Here is a 21,050-nt window from a genome sequence, read left to right as displayed (position 1 = left end):
TCCTAATGTTGTGCTTTAAGATCAGGTGAGATCTGTAAGAAAGAAATGAGCATCATCAGGAGGCCACTGGAGAGTATTTCTGAATTCTGAGGTTTGGGTAGGGAAGCAAGGGGCAGGTCAGGCAGAACCGGTGTTACTAAACATACAGAAGGCTTTTAATACTGTAAACAGAGAACATTTATTGAGCACATAATAAGGTAAAGTAGATTCTTAAATGCAGTTAACCTGCTTTATACATCTCCAAATAACTAACTGCACTGCAGTGAATGAAGGGAACAAAGGTTTCTTTAAATCTAGAGGAAAAAAAGGGGAGAGGAACAGATTTGCCCCAAATAATTACTTCAGTCTTTACAAAGGAAAGCAAGGGAAGGGTACTACGGTGACAGTGAGACACAGCAAAGTGGGAATAGCAGTGGATAGACATCAGAAAAGAAATGAAGATGAATAAGAGGGAATTATGGCTGGGAGAGGCAGTTTTAAGGATCCCATTTTAAGATTTATTAGACCTTGAATGAATATTAAAAGGACTATCAGTGAGACAAGATGAAATGAATTACCAGACAGCCATATAGTGAGTAGCCAGTAAAATGGAGGGAAAAGAGTAAGATTACCCACATCAGGCTACTGCCACCAGCTGCCAATGGTGCTTTTAGAATGCTAATGGAGCAAACATGAGTAATGGGAACAAGAAAAAAACCCTAACATTATCTCCTGGTGCCAAAGCATCTCAGAGTAAGATATTAGATTTACAGCTGGTATAAAAAGCTAATTTTCTTCAAAATACAATGAAAAAGTCATTCCTTGTGTACCAGCATCTATTCAGTCTGTTGGCCAGTGTTCATGCTCCTTGGGGTGTAAGGAATGCTTGCATTACAATCATAATACCATACTCATTTTAAATTTTGTTTGAAATTTTCCATACTTTACCTATATGTGTACATATCCTTTGTGAACCTTTCTTTGCACTGTATATCTTAGTGGAAAGTAAATTACTTGAACACTTCATTGCATTCATTTGTACTTGTTCCTACTTGGTTATCTCAGGATGGAGACAGACAAAGGTCCATCAGGATTAGTCATTTACCCCAGTTAATGAAACAAAATAAAAATAAATTCATAAAATAAATACTTCAGGAGTTCAGCATGCTTTCTATCCACACACTAAAGTATCTCCAGCTGTATACAAGCACAGCTTACAGTCTGTCACTCCACTTTTGTTAGTCTGAAGTCACATTCCTCTCAAAGCTACAAATGCTGCCACAATACTCAAAAGGACCACACCTGTAAAGCAATCAACATTTTACACACAAAGTGGAGCCACTGCAGAGTGTGACTTTAAACAAAATCTTTTACACTACAAGTTATATCAGTAGCCAAAGTACAGACAAACCCAAAACTAGTAATCCATGTAACAAAACATTAATATTTTACAAATACATGCAAAACATATACAAATGAGACTAAAACATTTTATGTCATTATAAAAAAGAAGTTATGTACTCACCATAATGTTCCATGTGAGTTGTTCATCTCGCCTTCATTCTTACTGATGGGTTCGGAGCACATGGCCAACTACAAAGCTAGAGGTCAACTCCCTATCCCATGATGCACCCTGTGTTACCTCCGATCTTGTTTGCTGCCCAAATATGCCATATACCATTCTTTGACTCCTAAGATCAGAAAACAAAGGAAAAAGACAATCAGACCATGACAAATCAAAATTCTCTGTCCTTGAGAAAGCCTGGAGGGGGTAGGTTGGGGGGGGGGGGTAAGAATGTAGGCAAGATGAACAACTCACATGGAACGTTATGGCGAGTACATAACTTCTTGATGTGAAGTTGTTCTATCTTGCCATTCATTCTTACTGATGGGTAGCGTCCCAAGCACCATCTTTCTTGGGTGACTCATGAGAGTATATTCCTCATGAGAGTGGAATCAAAAGAAGCCCTGTCCCTGGATGCCCTATCTACTTTATAATGAGAGATAAAGGTATGAGGCCTTGATCAAGTGTCTGCTGCACAAACCATATCTATTGGTAACCTGGCAGTAAAGGCTAAAGAAGTGGAAACAGCTCTAGTTGAATGGGCCTTTATTTTGTGTTGTAGTGGAGCATTCACTGATGAACAAGTAAAGGAGATGCAATCTGATCGTATGGCAAAAGTCGCTGAACTAAACATACACTTTCCGTATCTATCCATGACCCTAGAATCCCTATTAGGAGGATGGACAGATGAAAAAGTTTCTGACATCTCTTTCTTGGTGGCTACCGCCACCACCATGGCACCAATAGGCACTCCCCCTTAGTGAGAAACGTCTTGTTGGGGGAAGTTATAAATTTATTAGGCCTCCTAGGGACAGGCTCCATGATGTCCGGAGACTCCCACGCCCTTCGTGAGACCAGCTCCATAAGCTCATTGAAGGGCAGAGACACTTAAGAGGTGGAGGGTTGAGTCCTAAAAGCCTTCAGGAGAACAGACTCATCATCAGTAGGGTTGATGGGCTGCCAGCCACCCCTCTGTTTAAGGATTTCCAAGATATCTGCAAAGGAGATATCCTCTGAGGAGGACTGTGGGGACCCTTCTGATTCATCTAAGTCAGTGTCTGAGGTGATGGAGTCCTGTGGGGAGTTTAGATGCTTCCTCTTGCATACTCTCTTCCTGGAAACCTCATCAGTGGGAGCTTCTAGTGAGGTCTCGGAAAAGCAGGGTCCACCCAGTGGGGCTTCCTGAAGCTTCAGGTCTCTACACATTAGTGGGATCGGTGAAACAGAAGACGACAGAGACACTTTAGGGAAGGAGGTCACTAGTCCTGAAGCTGCGGACGTCCTAGCGGACATTACTCTCCTCACAGCATCGAAGGCACCTCTGCTCAGGTGCAAAGAAACCCCCAGATCCGAAGAAACAAAGGATTCTTTTGGCACTGGAGCAGCGGGCTCCAATCCCAAGGTAGGTGCCAAACTCATCCGCTCCAAAGCCCCGAGTGGCAGAGTCAGAACCGAATGATCGGTTTGACTATCCTCCCCGGACCAGACCGGTGAGTGTAGGCTCCTAGACTCCTCAACAGGCATTGAGAAAGTCAGAGAAGTAGGCACCGATGGCACTGGAACAGGTGTCAGCTCCGAAGCCTCCACAATCATTAGTTCCAATTCCTCCAGCTCCGAAGACCTGGGTTAGATCGGAGGAGGAACAGAAGTAGAAGGAGGTACTCTTGTCAGTTCCGAGGCCCCTTGGGTCAGACCCGATAATAATTTAGCAAGTGCCAATGTCTGTAATAACTTCTGCACCACTTGATCCACATCCAAATCTGAAAGGGTTCTCGATGACAGAGAAGATGGAATAGATGAAGCCACTAACTGAACTATCTGTGATTTTAACACTGCAGAGACCGGTTCCAAGACTGGGGAATTGCTCCAAAAGGTAACGACACCTGGCTCCGAAGTCTGAGGAGCCGACGTCAAAGATTTTTCAAGTGGCTTCGATGCAGATTGTCTCTGTCCGATTTTGAAGACTTAGAGGATTTTGATGATTTGCTTGAAGATTTGTCATGTCCATCTTTGTCCAAGGTTTCCAGAAAGGAGGATTTTAGCAATCCTCTGTCTATTAACTTCCTCTTCCTCTCGTGCAAAACACAGGTACTGAAGGAATGGCAAATGGAGCAGTTTTCCTGCAAATGCACTTCGCCTAAACAATAAACACAATTTACATGACCATCGGTCAGACATCTTTTGTCCGCATTTAGGGCATTTCTTAAACCCTGATTTGGGGTGTTGCTCCTTATCCTGATCAGCCATCCTAAATCAAAAGAGCACCAGAAAAGGCCTACAAAAAGGAAGGACCTCGAGAATACAATATATGCACAAACACCAAAGCAGTTAAATGGTCCTGAAAAGCAAATATAACACTCTAACAGTCTCTAAAATTCGACTTTTTGACAAATCTAAAGAAATAAACAAGGCTCAGCAAACCTCTAATTTAAATGGACTCTATCAATTAACTAATTAAACATATACACGCAAAGGAAGACTAACTAATTTAGTCTACTAATCTAAATATTCACAAAAAGTGCTATACACTACTATCTAAATGTTCAAAGGGAAAGGGAGATAACAAAGGCCTAAGATATAAACGGCCAGAGAGCTAGACAAATTACCCACTACTAAAAATATTAGAACATAGCTCTGAAAATACCAAACGTATTTTACATCAAAGAGAAAAGAAAAGGGATAGCTATTCCCACTATAAGAGATATACAAACTCCAGAAAATATAATAAAGAAACTTTCACTGGCCAGAGCTGTGACAGATCCTCTGATCTGTTGCAACGGCAAATGAGATCTGAGGTAACTCAGACTGCATCATGGGATAGGGAGTTGGCCTCGAGCTGGGTAGAGACCTCGAGTTTTGTAGTTGGCCGAGTCAGAGCCGAGGACCAGCTCTGAACCCATCAGTAAGAATGAAGGGCGAGACAGAACAACTTCACATCAAAGGTTTTCAACCCTGAGGATGAAACGAAAACTAAAGCTATACTGCAATCAGAACCTAAAAGTAGAGAGCATTTTAAACTTACAAATCAGAACTTAAAAGAACAAATGTACAAAATATTGTTAAGAATTATTTTTGGCAATTTTTCTACAGTAGTTTCACAAATCCTAGGCTCAGCATTCCCATTTCTATACAGTCTTCCACTTAACCAGGCAGGGATATAAATTCAATTGTTCTGCTTTGAAGTTAGTTTACAAGAAATGGGTCTGTAACTTTATCTAGGAAGTACCAGCAGTAGTTCTTGTTTGTCTTTCGGCTTTTCCCGGTTAGGGGTCGCCACAGCGGAACTCCGGTCCGCTAATGATTGGCAGTAGATTTTCACGAAGTACCAGCAGTAATAACTAAAATATGGTTAGCAATAGGTTTATATTATAGAGATTACTCTGCACGGAAACCATTATAAACATTTATTAATTCACACTGAGACTTCCCTTTCTAATTCCTGTTTTTTGTGAATGATTAGTGTGACGTAAAAAGATTAGAAGACGGGTCCAAATGAGTTACATAATATACATAACAGAAAAAAGAACTGAATCAGACCTACTCAATGGTCACCAATGTGTCAGAATCTCCTATATAGAAAAAAACTGAGAAACTTTTTATAACACACAATATAGAGTTAAAAATCACTACTTCTAATGTGCCCTCACTACAACACAAGAGGAAATCTTTCTTTGTTCAAGGTTAAGTGAAAACCTCTAGATCTACCATCCCTCCCTATATTTTTTCTCTACTCCCAGGGATCCTACAGATATATATATATATATATATATATATATATATATATATATATATATATATATGGGTCTACTTCTATTCGCTGACAGCCCATTTCACTGAAACCCATTTCGTTGACAGCTCATTTCATTGACAAAAGTATTCAAGGCAAAAACCTGGGTTTTGCCCCCCTCTCCACTGTTGTGCGACTGTGGAGTTGTTATATATAGTTGGGGGTGTGTGAAATGGGTTTCAGTGAAATGGGCTGTCAGCGAATAGAAGTAGACCCATATATATATATATATATATATATATATATATATATATATATATACACACACACACACACACACACACACACACACACACACACACACACCAAACTCCATAAACCCAAGAGAAACAATACAGAGTGATTGCAAAGAGTTTTCACATTACTGGAACCTCTCCATATTATCAACAGACTATGGATATTAGGTCTAATACTGTCTGTGCTCCATTTACTGCAGTCTCTCATAAAAATGTCCTTGCTCAAGAGGTGAGCACTGCTTGGTAGTCACACAGGTGACTGATGAGAAGCATACAGCACTTAGCAATTCAAGTGGGGGGAGAGCTAAATGTCCACAAGAAATGCGCCATCATGAAAGTACACATTGTCCCCAAACTGATTTACTTTCTCACTGAATCCTAGAGGAAGGGGAAACTGCAGCATAGATAGTAGCAAAAAGCCCCAACCCTTTTGTGTGACTGGCTCAAGGGTCTACCACAGAGCTTTGCTCTTTGGGATCAGTAAAATCATTCAGATGGCACTGCCAAGTTGGTATAAAGTTATTCTACACCAAGGCGTCTTAACAGAATTTCTGAGCTTTTGCTCATAGAGCTATCCAAGTCATTTGAAAAAGAAAATATCATTCCCTACTCCAGAAAATAAATTTCCACAAAGGCCATAACCTGGTTTTCCAACAACTTGGAGAAAAAGACAGCAAAGCTGGCCAGCTCAACTAGTATAGAGGAATGAAGCCCCGACTATTACAAAGGTAACAAAGGTTCAATTAGCAGCACAGACATCTGCTGGAGCTGACAGCAGGCAGAATATGAGTAACTATGGTTGGGGGGAGGGGCAGACTGGAGTTAGTCAATGCAACAAACCCTCAAAAGTGGGCTGGAAATGCAAGGACAACCCTGGGCAGTATTCAGTCACCAAACTGCATAAGCTATAGTGTTCGCTGATGCACAGATGTGTGCACTCATATGGGTAAGGTATAGCAGTCCCTACAGATATGTGGGTCACAAATCCCCATCCAAGTGGGGAGTTATATTATACACCCTTATAGCTGGGGTTGCTGAAGAGAGTACAAACAACCCAAAGGCTGCCAAAATGATGGCTCCACCAGAAGGCTCTCTCCTTCATGCTGAGGATGCCTAGTATAGGGAAATTAATGGGCTCAAGAAGGAATGGAGGAGAGCTGGTAGTTGGCAGATATGAGGGGGGGGGTCAAACACTATTCAAGAAAAATACAGGTGGCATGACACACCACCACAACACATGGTTCTAGGTTTTAGAGGGGATCTATGCTCAATCTTTTATGTCCTCATATTTTGTAAATACTGTATGTGAGCATTTAAGATTCCAAAATTCAGCAGTGTGCTAAATAACCTTTTCATCCATGCAGCAACCTTTCTTAATACATTACACACATTTGGGAAAGATTTCAACACCAATTCTATAGTGCAGAAAGATGAAGGCCTGTGACCACAGCCCTCGATGTGTGGGTTCAGATTGAGGGCCTAGGTACTGGAGGTGCCAGACAAGTGGAAGGCAGTGAGCCATCCTAGGTCAGTTCACCCACTGGTGGCAGTTCTGACCCACTGCACGACTATTACTTGTAGGCCAAGCGGTCAAGAAGCGGCAAATGATGGAGTTTGGGCACTCTGGTCTGCCAAACACCATGTAGTGCTGCATTTTGATTTAGGTGTATGTATCTGTAAGCATGATCACACTGCTGGATCATTAGTAAAGCCACACTAATGCTGCTTACCCACTGATTATCATATGGACATAGAACCAGATACAAACACAAAATATTCTTAATTTGGCCCCACAGATAACTGCACACCAACAAATAACCAATCTTCTTCATTAGCCAGCTTTAACATGGGGGTCTGGGTTTATAGGTCCTACCACATCAGAAGTGGTGCCAGCCTTAGAAGCTAAGCAGTACATTCTAGAATAGTGAAAAAGGGGATTCCTAGGACACAACTAACCATAACAGTGTCACAGGACAGAAGTGCACATGCATTAACTCTTTTTAAAGTGTGACTAGAACAAAAGGGAGTGGTCCTAACCCCCCCACCCCCCCGAAAAAAAAAAAAAAAAAAAACAGCAAACATCCTTCTTCAATGAACATGACATATTCCTATGAAAGCATTCAATTTCCACCAAAGGAATATGTCAGCAGATATAATATCAAAATAAGAAACCTTGGCAGCACTGTGGATCAAGACTTGCACTGCGATAAACAGATGTGACACGCCACCTAGCTTGACCAGAATTGTGAAATGCAGCCCATATATCAAATACTGTACTATTAAAAATACTAAAGAAGCAAGGTGAAATCATAGAAGCAAGGTGGAATCATAAAACCCACAAAAATCGTATATTTCCTAGCATGGCCACAGTGGATTGATATAGCACATATTCTCTTATTTTTGATTAATGTTATTTTTGTCAAGGTAATTGATTAATTTGTATAAAGTTTTTGGTACAGTGATGGGTTTAATATGTTGTAATTAACTTAATTTTATTGATTTATAGAAATTTTTTTTTAATTGATTAACTGATGAATTGTGGGTGTATATAAGGTAAGCTGGGTGTTGTTTGGAAATTGACTCTGATGAAGCCAGTTGACCTGGAGAAAGCGCTCAGTCTATGTGAACAACTGTGGATTACTACATTCCTGGTCGGTGCCTTATTGTTAGTATCTGCTAACTTTTGGTTGATGGTCGTGGTTCTTTTGCTTCCTTTTGGTTCCTGAATTGGAGTGGTTCAATATTTTTTTCACAGTGGATTGATAACAAATATTTTTGTAAACATTCAATAATGTTTTGCAAGTGGCAGAGTAGTTGGAACAGCAAAGGAAAAATACATTTCAAATGTGTCAGAAGACTGAAAAATCACAAAGGAAGATAATTTACATTTTTTATAGGAAAAAGTGGTTCTGCTCCCGCCATCTGGAAAATTTGAGTAGCACTTCCAAAATCTTCCAGTTCGCTATAACAGTTTTGATTTAAAGGCTATCCAAACTATTTAAAAGCCTGGCACATGTTCTATAAAAATCAACTATGGTGAGACACAGCTGGCCACCTTTAAGTGATGACATAACCAAAGGGCACAAAGTCAAAAAGGCATTTAGGTACATCAAACAATGATGTTTAAAACTTGCACCAAATAACACAGACTCCATTTTCCTGACATTTAGTGCAAGACCCAGAGAATTAAACCATTACTTTTCACCTAGTGATAAGCTAAGAGTGAAATGACAGAAATTGAGATAAACTAGGAAGTGAAATTTCAAAAGAATTAGTGAAAGTCGTAAATACAAGTGGGTCCAGTGTAGATACTTGTAAAATACTTTTATGCAAAGATTCAAACTTCACTCATTGCAACATTACAAAAATTGCTCAATTTTCATCTTCCCTTAAAACTCATTCTTCTTTCTGAACATTATTCTGCACTGTAATGTTCCCACAACTTTCATTTACTTCTATGAAATTATCTCACCTCCAGTTCTTTTGTTTCCATTAAAAGTCAATACTCCAATTACAGTTGGTTTAGATTTTGATTTCAATTTTTTAGCAATTGCTATTTTAGCAGCCAATAGCATCGAACACAGTAAGGACTTACAACGTCTATGCAATTCACATTCGCACTTAAAAGAATTGTTAACCAAGTTACAACCATTTGGTCCCAAAACATTTTTGTCAAGATGCTCTACAAGGAATTTTTAAAATCTTTGAGTTTGTAAAATTCACAAAAACACGTTCCCAATTACCTCTCTGTTCCCAACCACACCTCTAGCATTTGCCATCTACACAAGGAAAAATACTCTGAAATCTACTTAGGGAATAAAATACATATGCAAACAATTCCTTGCAAAATTACTAAAACTTATGAATTCTGCTGCATGTTCAAGAGCTTTACAGATTTCTTCCCATTGTTCCCTTGCAAATTGCCATTCCATTCTCATTGCCCAATCTTTTCTAACTTCCTCTGATTGATTTTTATAATTAATGTGCAATATTTTATACACATTGACTCAAGAAGAGTCTCTACCAGAGCTTGCCTTTCACTTACACAGATCCTGTTATCAATCCTTGAAAAGGAAGGTAGTCTCTGACCTGTACTCCAAACTTCTGTTTACCTCATCCCACTTCACCATCCTTCCTTCAAGTTATTTGCTCTTAATACCTCAGTAGTTCTTCTAACTTCCTCCAGTAGATTCCAGCCCCCTCTTGCCTATTTTCTGCACCTCTATTTAAGATCATCCCATTGGTAAAATCTCCTTTCTTAATTCCTGGTTTAGTTCTTAGAATGCTTTACTACTACATAAATATAATATTCAGTATGGTTGTTACTCTCCTTAAGGACTTGCAACCAAAATCCCAGTCTCTCTCTCACCCCCCCCCCCCCCGCCCAATTTCACTTTACACTTTGATTTATAAACTTCTGTTTGAGTTGTGTGGAGAAGCCTTAACTGCATATGCTCAGTGGGAAGAATCAGCTTATTCTTTGCCATGTTTTCTTCCCAAATAAATTTAATTCCATAATTATACTCCACAACTTCTTTTGTTCATAAAAATGCCTGATCTGTACTTAAGACTAAAGAAACTAATAATGTTATTATTAAAATATTTAAAATGTTACATGAGAGTTCTGCATGCATGAAATTGATAAGATAAAGTATATAAATGAAGTTTTTCATTTATTCTTTCAGACTGATCTGAAAATTTTAGTAGGCAGTCTCCCAGTGCTGTTTATGGAATAAACAAGTACTTTGCGCATCATGAAGCATTATTCCTGACTGAGACTTAAAGTTAAAACTCTTGTTATTTATTTGTGCACTTTAACATTTGGTGCCTTAATATTCGGATTCTGAACTTTCGTATTGCTGCAGGGCAGTGTGGAGTAAATTACAAGGGCCCAGCACAGAAAGTTCTTCTGTGGTTTCCATGATGCTTTGTATAGTAGAGTCAAAGATTCAGATAACTACTATTCAGGCTGTGCGAATATGCTAGACTAGGTGGGGAAATTGATTTGTGGGAATTTTTTTTCTCTCTCAATTTAGTTAAAACAGTAGAATGAGTGACTGTTTTGTTGATTAGTGGAAGACCCCACAAGAAAAAAGTTTATTAATGTGCATGTGCATACAACAAAAAGAGAAAATTAACACAAGGAAGCACCTTTTGTTGAGGGTGGTACTCTCAAGACTAAAAGGTAAGAGGCATGAGAGATGTTTTGTGTTGTTTAAATGTAGGAGTGAAAAGAAAGAGAAAGAAAAAAACAAAGTTAAATCAAGTTCATTAGCCTATAGCACGCTGGGACATAGATGTGTGTGTGTGTGTGTGTGTGTGTGTGTGTGTGTGTGTGTGTGTGTGTGTGTGTGTGTGTGGATAAACCAAATTCAGAAGCCTATAGCATGCTGGGACATAAACTTTATTTACCAGCACATACATACCTATCAGCCCATAGCATGTTGGGACGTATGTGTGACTGTGTGAAAATACCTTCAAAGGGTCTGAATGAGAGGTAATGTGTCCAGAACTGACCAATCTGCCAGTCATCCCAAATCGCAATGCTGGAGCTCTAAATGTTGAGCTTGTGACGGGATGAAAGCAAGGGGTTACTGTGGGAAAAGGCTTTCCTCTATCATAGATGACAGACTCTCTATCCTTTCCCTCCCTGAATGGTGTGTGAATTGATACAGTCATTTTTTTTTCTTTTCTGAATTACCCAGGATCCACAAGCCAAGTTTTAGTGGAGAAAATGGGAACAAAGGTAAGCAGGCAGGATCAAATCTCTGTAAAGGGAACACCTGCATATTTTATGTACAATAATTATGCAAAGGAATGTTGTAGGTATTTGAATGAGTGGTTTCAGCTTACTAAAAATCTCCCTGGTAAAGTATTTCCATTAAATGGAACTTATGATTGAAATAAATTAGGGAATTTGAAGGGCACTTGGGAAGAAAAGAAAAACAAGGTATGTAGGAAACAATGGGCAGTATTTTATTTTGACATACTGAAGCTCTTAAAAGGGAAAAAGAATCAGCATTAAGGGGAATACAAGATTAAGAAGTTACTACAACAAGTAAGAGGTCAAGAAAGCGGTACAGACCAGTAAAAAGGGATCCCATTATCCTGTCTTGGCAGGTTTGGAAAAAACTGGGGATGGACAAAAAGAAGAAACTTCAGAAGAGGATGATAATCCTCCAGTAGCTACTGTACCACCCCCACCACCATGTGTACCGGCACGGGCGGCCCCTGTACAAGATTCTGGTGTTTCTCATATCTCTGCATTTGGGACAATTGTCCAGTGGACACCAGGTCAGTGCAGTATTATTACATCTCAACCTAGTCCCCCTGTTCAACCCACATCTTCATATCAGGTGTGACACTGACAGCCCAGTTATCTAGAATTTTGTAAATATGTCTATGTCATTTGTAAATATTAATATGATTCATATGCTTATCTTACAAATGTAAGAGAACTATATGTTATGTGTATATTAAATTACTGGTGCAGAAGTGTGTGTTGAACAGGGCTTGTACAGTACTGAGCTTCAAGGATGTGTCCACAGTGTACTCCCTACTGGAAAAGAACAGAAATGCATATAAACTATATAGCTGCACAAATGTATGTTTCAATAGAAGAAGCTGGAACACACAAGAGTTAACTTACAAAAGAAAATAAGTTGAGATTGTTTCACGATTGTGTTATCTCTCAGTTTCAGTGAAACATACAATGTCTACAGCTAGAGGTTTTTCTATTGTCTGAAAAGAAAAATAATTACTAAGTTTAAAATGTAAAAGGGTTTAATTTTCAGACTTCCAATTTTGGGCAAATATCTGAGAGATATGTATTTTTGACAAAGAGATTTTAGTTTCTGTTAGCCTGGGAACTGAAGGCAGGTGACAAAGAGCGATGTCATCCAAGCTGATCCAGTAGTAATGTTTGATAGTAATGTAAGAACTCTCTCAGAGAAAGACTGTGCATTTTGTATTGTGTCTTGCACCTAGAAACATCCATTCAGCACTTCTGCCTGCATGTTGCTCTGTAAGTAAGTCTTGGGTACAGTAATTTCCCTTAGATACAGATAGGAATATAGTAAAGATCAGTTTAGATGTTTTCTGTATTATTTGAGACTGTCCTGCAATATTGTTTTAAAATATTTCCTGTGATTCTGAACACTGTAGTTACTGTGTTGATAGAGTACTGTCTTGTTCCTTTATTATTTATTATTAAATATATTTAAACCTATCTTTGTGGCTGATATTGGTGAGACATATTTAAGCTCTGAGAGTACTTGCATATGTATTTGGTGACACTGTACAGGCCACTCCTAAATAACGTTAGTCTTGGTCACACTTACCATTTGGATAATAGTAATATTACACAGTAGGACTGGTCAGCCTTTGTAAGGGCCTTTAAGAAGCTGCTAAGTAGGGTTTGGGGTCAGTGACAACTACCTTATAGTCTAGTCAAAAGGAGGCATAGCTAGCAAACCTGTGCCAGCCTTCCCCAGGTGTGTGTGTGTGTGTGTGTGTGTGTGTGTGTTGTGTGTTGTGTGTTGTGTGTTGTGTGTTGTGTGTTGTGTGTTGTGTGTGTGTGTGTGTGTGTGTGCGTTTGTATATAAATCACAGGTTCATATGTAGGTATTAGGCTATCTGCCCGAGGGCATTTATACGCCTAGCCAGAGTGTGTCTGCTTTCGCCGCCCTATTGATTAATTAACTGAGCCTCTGTCAAGCAGAGCCAACAAAGTTATCCCAGGGGTGTATTTTCTGTTACCCATCCACTCGTCAAGGCTTCTCTTGAAAAGTGTTAGTGAGGGGCTCTGCCTAATGTAGTTAGGAATTTTGTTACAAAGCATGGGGGAGTCCATGTGATGGGAATCTATCCCTCCAGCATGTACTATTTATTGTTGTGGTGAGGTTTAGCTCACTAGAGCACTTGGCTCGCAGTGACTTGGATTTCTTTAGTTGGAGCATGTCCATCAATTCTGAGTTGGACATGACTTTGTAAGTCAGGCAGAGATCACTTTTGAGTAAGCGATATGCACTGAGTACAGCCGGAGTTTTTTCAGTCGGGTTGCATAGGACATATGTTTGAGGCCAGTAATCCTCTTGGTGAGGTGCTTTTGTGGTCTTTCCAGCTGTTGGAAGTGTCTTGTGAGGTATATCCCAAATGGGGCATTGTACTCTATGCTGGGTCTGATGAGTGACGAGTAGAGGGGCACTATAACCTCTTTATTTCGAGATGCAAACCCTTTAGTAATTAGATGGGCCACATAGAAGGATTTCCTAACTACTTTGGCAATATGATTGTCAAAGGAGAGATTACTATCCACCTGGGTCCCCAGATCTCTTATTACCTCCTCTGTATTAAGGGGGCTGCCGCCTATGTGGTAATTTGTGGGCGTTTTGTTTTTCCCAAATGGGATTACTATGCATTTTTTGGCATTTAGCTTGAGTTCATGACTTTGACACCAGGTGTCTGTCGCAGTAAGGCGTTTTTGAAGGATGTCCATGTCAGTCGGAGAGTCAATTATGGCTCCCAGTTTGCAGTCATCTGCAAACTTGGTTAGCCATAGTCCTCCTGTGTTTGCCTGTACTTCTGAGAAATATATGCCAACCAGTAGGGGTCCCAGAACCGAGCCTTGTGGGACACCACTTGTGACTGGTTTAGAGTCAGATCTGAAGCCCACTATTCTTACCGTGTGAGTTCTGTCTGTAAGCCAGTTGGCAACCCATCTTGTGACGTAGGGGTTTATGTTCCGGCTGGTGAGTTCTTCTATAATACCAGAGTGAGGAATGGTGTTGAACGCCTTGGCAAGATCAAGCTAGGCTGTGTGAACCACCTTTCCCTCGTCTATGGCCTTGGTGACTGTCTCGAAGAAGTCAACCAGGTTAATAGGCATGATCTGCCCTTAACAAAGCCAAACTGGGTCGGGTCAAGTGTTTGGAGGTTCCCAATGTCTTTGTTAATGAGTTCCATGATGATGCGTTCCATAGCCTTGCAGACCAGGCTAGTCAGGTTTATGGGGAGATAGTTACCAGGGTCAGTTGTGGCCCCTCCTTTGTGGAGAGGAATAACTGTTGATGTGCGCCATTCTATGGGCACGTAGCCTGTGGAGAGGCTGAGGCTGAACAGCGTGTTTAGGTGGGGGGTTAGTTCGTTCTGTAGTTCGTGCAAGATGCAGCCTGGGACACCATCTGGCCCCATTGATGGTGTGATTTTGGCTTTTGAAAGGGCTGTTTTCACCTGTGCTTCTGTGATTTCCAGGACACTACACTTTTCCAGTACTGTTGTGGGTCCTTTTGAAGGTGACAGGGAGGTGAAGTTTGCACTGAATCTATCTGCCAGGATGTTGGCAATATCAGTAGGTTCAGTATATTTTGTGCTATTTTGCACTAGCTCAGAGCATATCTGTGAGTTGCCACTTAGATTCTTGACATAGCTAAAGAAGGCTTTGTGGTTATCTTTCGAATCCTTGGCTATTTTTCTTCGGGTTAGCCTTGGATGATTTTATGAGGGACCTTAGTTTCTTACTGATACTGATCAGGGATGTCTTTCCTTCTTGGGATATTTTTTTTTTTTTTCTGAACTAGTTTCCTCCTTCTGTTGTATAACCTGTTTATGGCAGGGGCCCACCAGACTGGTTTCCTTCTCTTAGGCGAGTGAGTCTTGGTTTTGCTAGGGATGGCACAAGCCATGCATCCTTGTAGGTGCTCATAGAGTGCAATTGTAAAGGATTCTGCATCTTGGGCAGTGTTATCCTTCAGCGTGGGGGCTGTGAAACTTACCACCTCTGCCTTAAGTAAGGTGAAGTTTGCTTTAGAAAAGTTTTTCACAGTGGCTTCCTTGGTTGGAGGTGGTGGTGGGGTGAGGACATCCAGGGTGATTAGTTTATGGTCTGATCTAACCAGTGACGGGTTGACCTCCGGTACGCAACACCAGTCGCCCATGTTGGTGATGACCAGGTCCAATAAGTTGTGGCCTCTGGTAGGGGAGTTTACCAGCTGATCCAGGGCATTTGAGTTGATAAATTCCAGGAAGTGCTGAGCCTGGGAGTTTGTACTCCAGTAGTTTTCCCAGTTAATGGTAGGGTAAATGAAATCACCCAATATCAGGGTGTTTGGTAGGACCTTCATGTTTTCCAGTGTCTCCAGAAAGGCGGAGTGGTGGTCCTGGGTCATGGAACGTGATCTGTAGCAGGCCACAATTTGCATTGCAGATCTGCCCGATGTTAGTTGCACATGGATGATCTCAGAGGTATCATGCTGCGCCACTAACCTGGAGGTGTGGGTATCCTTGATGAATATGGATACACCCCCTCCTTTTGTGTTTCTGTCCATGTTCTGTGGCCGAAATGTGAGGTATGAGTTGTAGCCTAGTAGTGCTCTCTGGAGCCTTGAACCAGGTTTCAGTTACTGCACAGATGTCGACGTTGTCCATACTTAGGAGTGCTTCGAGCGCATGCATTTTGATATTTAAACTCCTGGCGTTGAGTAGCATAACCCTCATTTTTTTACTTGTGCTGTTTACGGTAGTGGGTTTGAATTTTGAGCCTGGCCTAAAAAAGCACTATGGGGGCAGCAAGAGCCTTGGCCAGTATTCGAAAGCCTAGGGGTGACAGGTGCAAGCCGTCTCTTGTGAAGCAACGTGGTTTGTCGAGCATGTCATCCCAGGCTGACAGACACTGAATCCCCTTTAAATGACACCAGAAGCTTAGCAAATTGTTGATCATTTTTTTCTTTATACTGAGGTATCATTCTTGGTGAGGGCAGAATGCTACTCAGTGTCAGGGTCATATGTAGTGTGGGCTACATGATCACAGAGCTCTTCCATGTCTCTTTTCATGTAGTCCAGCGAGGTATGTCTCAGGTCATTCACACCAACATGAACAATGGCAGAGTCATATTTGTACTTGTTCTGGAGTGACCTGAGTGCTTGTGTTATGTTGCGGATTCCGGCTCCCGATAGGCAGTGAACAGTAACCTTCTCCTTGTCCAGCCTAGTGAGTGGGGCGTCAGTGTGCCTGACTATTGAGTCATCTATTACTAGTGTGTTAGGTATTTTATTTCGCCTTAAGGGCTGTGACTGTGCGGCACACTGATTTTGTGTTTTATGTGTTGTCTGGTTTCTGACGGGAAGTGCAGGTTTTGTGGGTGTCTGCTTTGGAGCTCTCTGATGCTTTTGCAGGTTTTTATTTAGAGCCTCCGAGTATGATTTTGTGTATTTATGTGTATTTTTTGCCAGTGCTGGTTTAGTAGGTCTATGTGAGGCTGCAGGTGTGGTGCAAGTGTTAACCTTCTCCTCATGACTGTCTGTTCCAGTCTTGGGTGGAGAGACCTTAGCTTCCAGTTTGGCTGTATAATTGCATCTCTCGCATATGTTAGTGTTTTGTGGTAGGAGGAGATGGCTGTCTGTGTACATGAGGCAGTTGTAACATTGCCTCAGGATACCCAGATTCATCAGCTGGACTGGAGAGTACACATGAAGTTGCCCTTTGGTCATGCCTGAATAGTAGGGTGAGCTGCTTAGTCGCTTGCTTGGTGAGGGGTGGATAAAGAGCCTTGCCCTGCTGGGCAGTCAAGTGTCGCGGTATATTAGTGCTTGCTATTAGGTCTGAGAAAGTGCTGGACTGTAGGATGCTTTTTGAGTGCTTAGGTTGAGAGTCAGAATAGTTTCAAGTGAAAAACTGAAGAGGAGACTTAGTGGAGCCGGGAATAATTTAACCCTAGCTAACCGGTGCTGCCCGGCACACAAAACCGTGCAAATGCGTTTTTTTAACTACTAACTTCTGGGCTGGAACCACTCCTCCAGGGACAGATGGCTGCTCAAAGTTCCCCTCTTTCACAGGTGAACAGAGATACTTCCCTCTATCCAAGTACGGTATGGGCAACTCAGAAACTTGTAAGACAGCCCTGAATTCAGCACTAGCCTGAAAACTGGACTATACTAGCTTAGAAAAGCAGGAAACAAGAATTTTTTTTTGAAAATATAAGGCAAAAACAGTAAAAAGTACACTTAAAACAGCTTTAAACAACTACAAGCAATCAGAAAAGGCTATCGCACTTTAGTGTGTAGCCTACAACTGTTAAACAATTTATTTAAACAAAAAACTTTTTTAAAAGTGCAGGCAGTCAAGTAAGTACAATATGTGAAAAAAAAGCAAGCTTTTAAATCACAATAAGTGCTGGAAAAATCAGCGTTTAGGTGGAAAACAGTTAAGTACAGCAAGAAAATACAGAGAAATGATAATCACTCCAAAGTCTCTCTTTTAAGCTAGAAGGCTTGTATCAGTTTAAGGCTTTGTAGTGCTTTCCAATAGGTTAGTTACAGGAATGATGGGAAACAAGCACAGATGTGGTCTTTTAAACCAGAAAGTTGAAAGAGATGGACAACTTCTTGAATGATCAATAAACTACAATTCCTGGGCCAAGGACCACTCCTCTTGTGGCAGACAGTCTACCTAGTACTTACAACAAAAAAATGCCAAAGGCCAAACGACCAAACCAAGAAGAACAAACTTCAGGCAAGGAAAAAACAATCCAAAGGTAGTAGCTTGTAGTAAAAATGCCAAAAAACGTTTCAAAAGATGAGAGCTTTAATAAGGTCCATGAAAACAAGCGCTTTCGCTCGGCTAAATACCGAGCTTTCTCAAGTTAAAATAAGACTGCTAATAACATCTTTAAATAGTCCTTTACCCAGTCACATGATTAATTAACCACAATTTTAAAATCAATTAGCCACAAAATTAAAAGCAAATTTGACAAAAAACACAAAGCTACAAAGATGTAGCAAGAAAATAAGAAAAATGCATATAAATAATCAGTGTAAGACACATGTCAAGAATGATAAATAAACAACACCTATAACTTTAGATGTTCAAAAAAGGCTAAAATGCTTATTAACGCAGTGGAAGCAAACATGGGTAATTGAACAAAAAAATACTTGTGATAACACAGTAATAAAATAAAATACATCTTGGTACAAATGATGTAGATCTTGTGAAAAACAGAATCAGTAAGTAAGCCATACTCAATTACTAATATTAGGAAATATGCAAACAATGCAAAAAAATGAAAAGCAATAAAAATAATAAATATAATAAAAAGCCCTATAGATGTGCCTTTCTATTTTTAAGAACACTACTGATATTGATGCTCTCATTCAAGCCCGGGGGTCTACTTGCATCGAATTTCAGTTGCCAAAGGAGCTCCCTGTATTCTAAATGGGTCTCCCAGTCTCCACCCCTGGCATCAGGAAGCACTTGCTCTAAGACTAAAAATCTAAATTCAAAATTCAAAATTGTGACATGTAAGAGAGTGTTTGTACAGTGCATTTGACTCTGTTTGGAAACGTCATAAAAATGTTCATAAATTCGTTTTCTGAGGGGCCTCTCAGTTTTACCTATGTAAAAACTGGTACAGGTGACACAAAGCCCTAAGTAAACCACTTCTTTACTCCCACAATTTGTGTAACTCTTGGGACTAAAGAAAAAATTCCTTGAAGGAATGTATGGAATGTATGCTTTATTTGCTTTTAATTTTGTGGCTAATTGATTTTAAAATTGTGGTTAATTAATCATGTGACTGGGTAAAGGACTATTTAAAGATGTTATTAGCAGTCTTATTTTAACTTGAGAAAGCTCGGTATTTAGCCGAGCGAAAGCGCTTGTTTTCATGGACCTTATTAAAGCTCTCATCTTTTGAAACGTTTTTTGGCATTTTTACTACAAGCTACTACCTTTGGATTGTTTTTTCCTTACCTGAAGTTTGTTCTTCTACCTAGTACTTACCACTCCCACTGATAAGCTAGAAGGCTACACTCCAACACAAAGGCTTGGGGGGCTCAGAAGCTTACAAACAGTCCTGGATACAGCAGATCTGTACCTGGACCTGACTAGTTACGGGAAAGGTGGGGATCAAGCACAAACATGGGCTTTAAAACCAGAAAGTTGAAAAAGATGAAAAAACTGCCCAAATGGCCAATAAACTACAATTTCTGGGCCAGAACCACTCCTCTTGTGGCAGATAAGCTAGAAGGCTTCCCTCCAACACAGAAAGGCTTGCGGGGCTCAGAAGCTTACCAACAGTCCTGGATACAGCAACTATGTATCTGGACTAGGCTAGTAACAGGAAAGGTGGGAAACAGCACAAGTGCGGCTTTTAAACTAGAAAGTTGAAAGAGATGGGGAAAAAACTGCCCAATGGCCAGTAGCTACAGTTTCTGGGCCAGGAACCACTCCTCTTGTGGTAGATAGGCTACCTAATGCTTACCACTCCCACTGAGAAGCTAGAAGGCTTCCCTCCAACACAGAGAGGCTTGGAAGGCTCAGAAGCTTACAAAAAGAGTCCTGGATACAGCAAATCTGTACCTGGACTAGACTAGTTACAGGAAAGGTGGGGAACAAGTGCAAATGCAGGCTTTTAAGCCAGCAAGTTGAAAGAGATGGGAAACTGCCTAAACGGCCAATAAACTAGAACTTATGGGCCAAAACCCATTCTTCCCGTGGTAGATAGGCTACCTGATGCTTACCACTCCCACTGATAAGCTAGAAGGCTTCCCTCCAACACAGAAAGGTTTGGGGGGGCTCAGAAGCTTACAAAGAGTCCTGGATACAGCAAATCTGTACCTGGACTAGACTAGTAACAGGAAAGGTGGGAAACAGCGCAAGTGCGGCTTTTAAACCAGAAAGTTGAAAGAGATGGGGAAAAAACTGCCCAATGGCCAGTAGCTACAGTTTCTGGGCCAGGAACCACTCCTCTTGTGGTAGATAGGCTACCTAATGCTTACCACTCCCACTGATAAGCTAGAAGGCTTCCCTCCAACACAGAGAGGCTTGGAAGGCTCAGAAGCTTACAAAAAGAGTCCTGGATACAGCAAATCTGTACCTGGACTAGACTAGTTACAGGAAAGGTGGGGAACAAGCGCAAATGCAGGCTTTTAAGCCAGCAAGTTGAAAGAGATGGAAAACTGCCTAAACGGCCAATAAACTAGAACTTATGGGCCAAAACCCATTCTTCCCGTGGTAGATAGGCTACCTGATGCTTACCACTCCCACTGATAAGCTAGAAGGCTTCCCTCCAACACAGAAAGGTTTGGGGGGGCTCAGAAGCTTACAAAGAGTCCTGGATACAGCAAATCTGTACCTGGACTAGACTAGTAACAGGAAAGGCAGGAAACAAGCACAAACAGGCTTTTGAATCAGAAGGTTGAAAGAGATGGAAGAGCTTCCCAAACAGCCAATAAACTATAATTTCTGGGCCAGAAACCTCTTCTCCTGTGGTAGATAGGCTACCTAGTGCTTACCACTCCCACTAATAAGCTAGAAGGCTTCCCACCAACACAGAAAGGCTTGGGGGGCTCAGGAGCTTACAAACAGTCCTGGATACAGCAAGTCTGTATCTGGACTAGACAAATTACAGGAAAGGGAGGAAACAAGCTAGGAATTTTTTTTTTTTTTTTTTTACAGAAAGGCAGCTAAAACAGCAGTAAATACAATTCA

The sequence above is a fragment of the Protopterus annectens genome, chromosome 5.part0, assembly GCF_019279795.1.
Source record: "Protopterus annectens isolate FY-2018-M chromosome 5.part0, PAN1.0, whole genome shotgun sequence".
In the NCBI taxonomy this organism is placed as follows: Eukaryota; Metazoa; Chordata; order Ceratodontiformes; family Protopteridae; genus Protopterus; species Protopterus annectens.
This window is presented reverse-complemented; position numbering follows the sequence as displayed.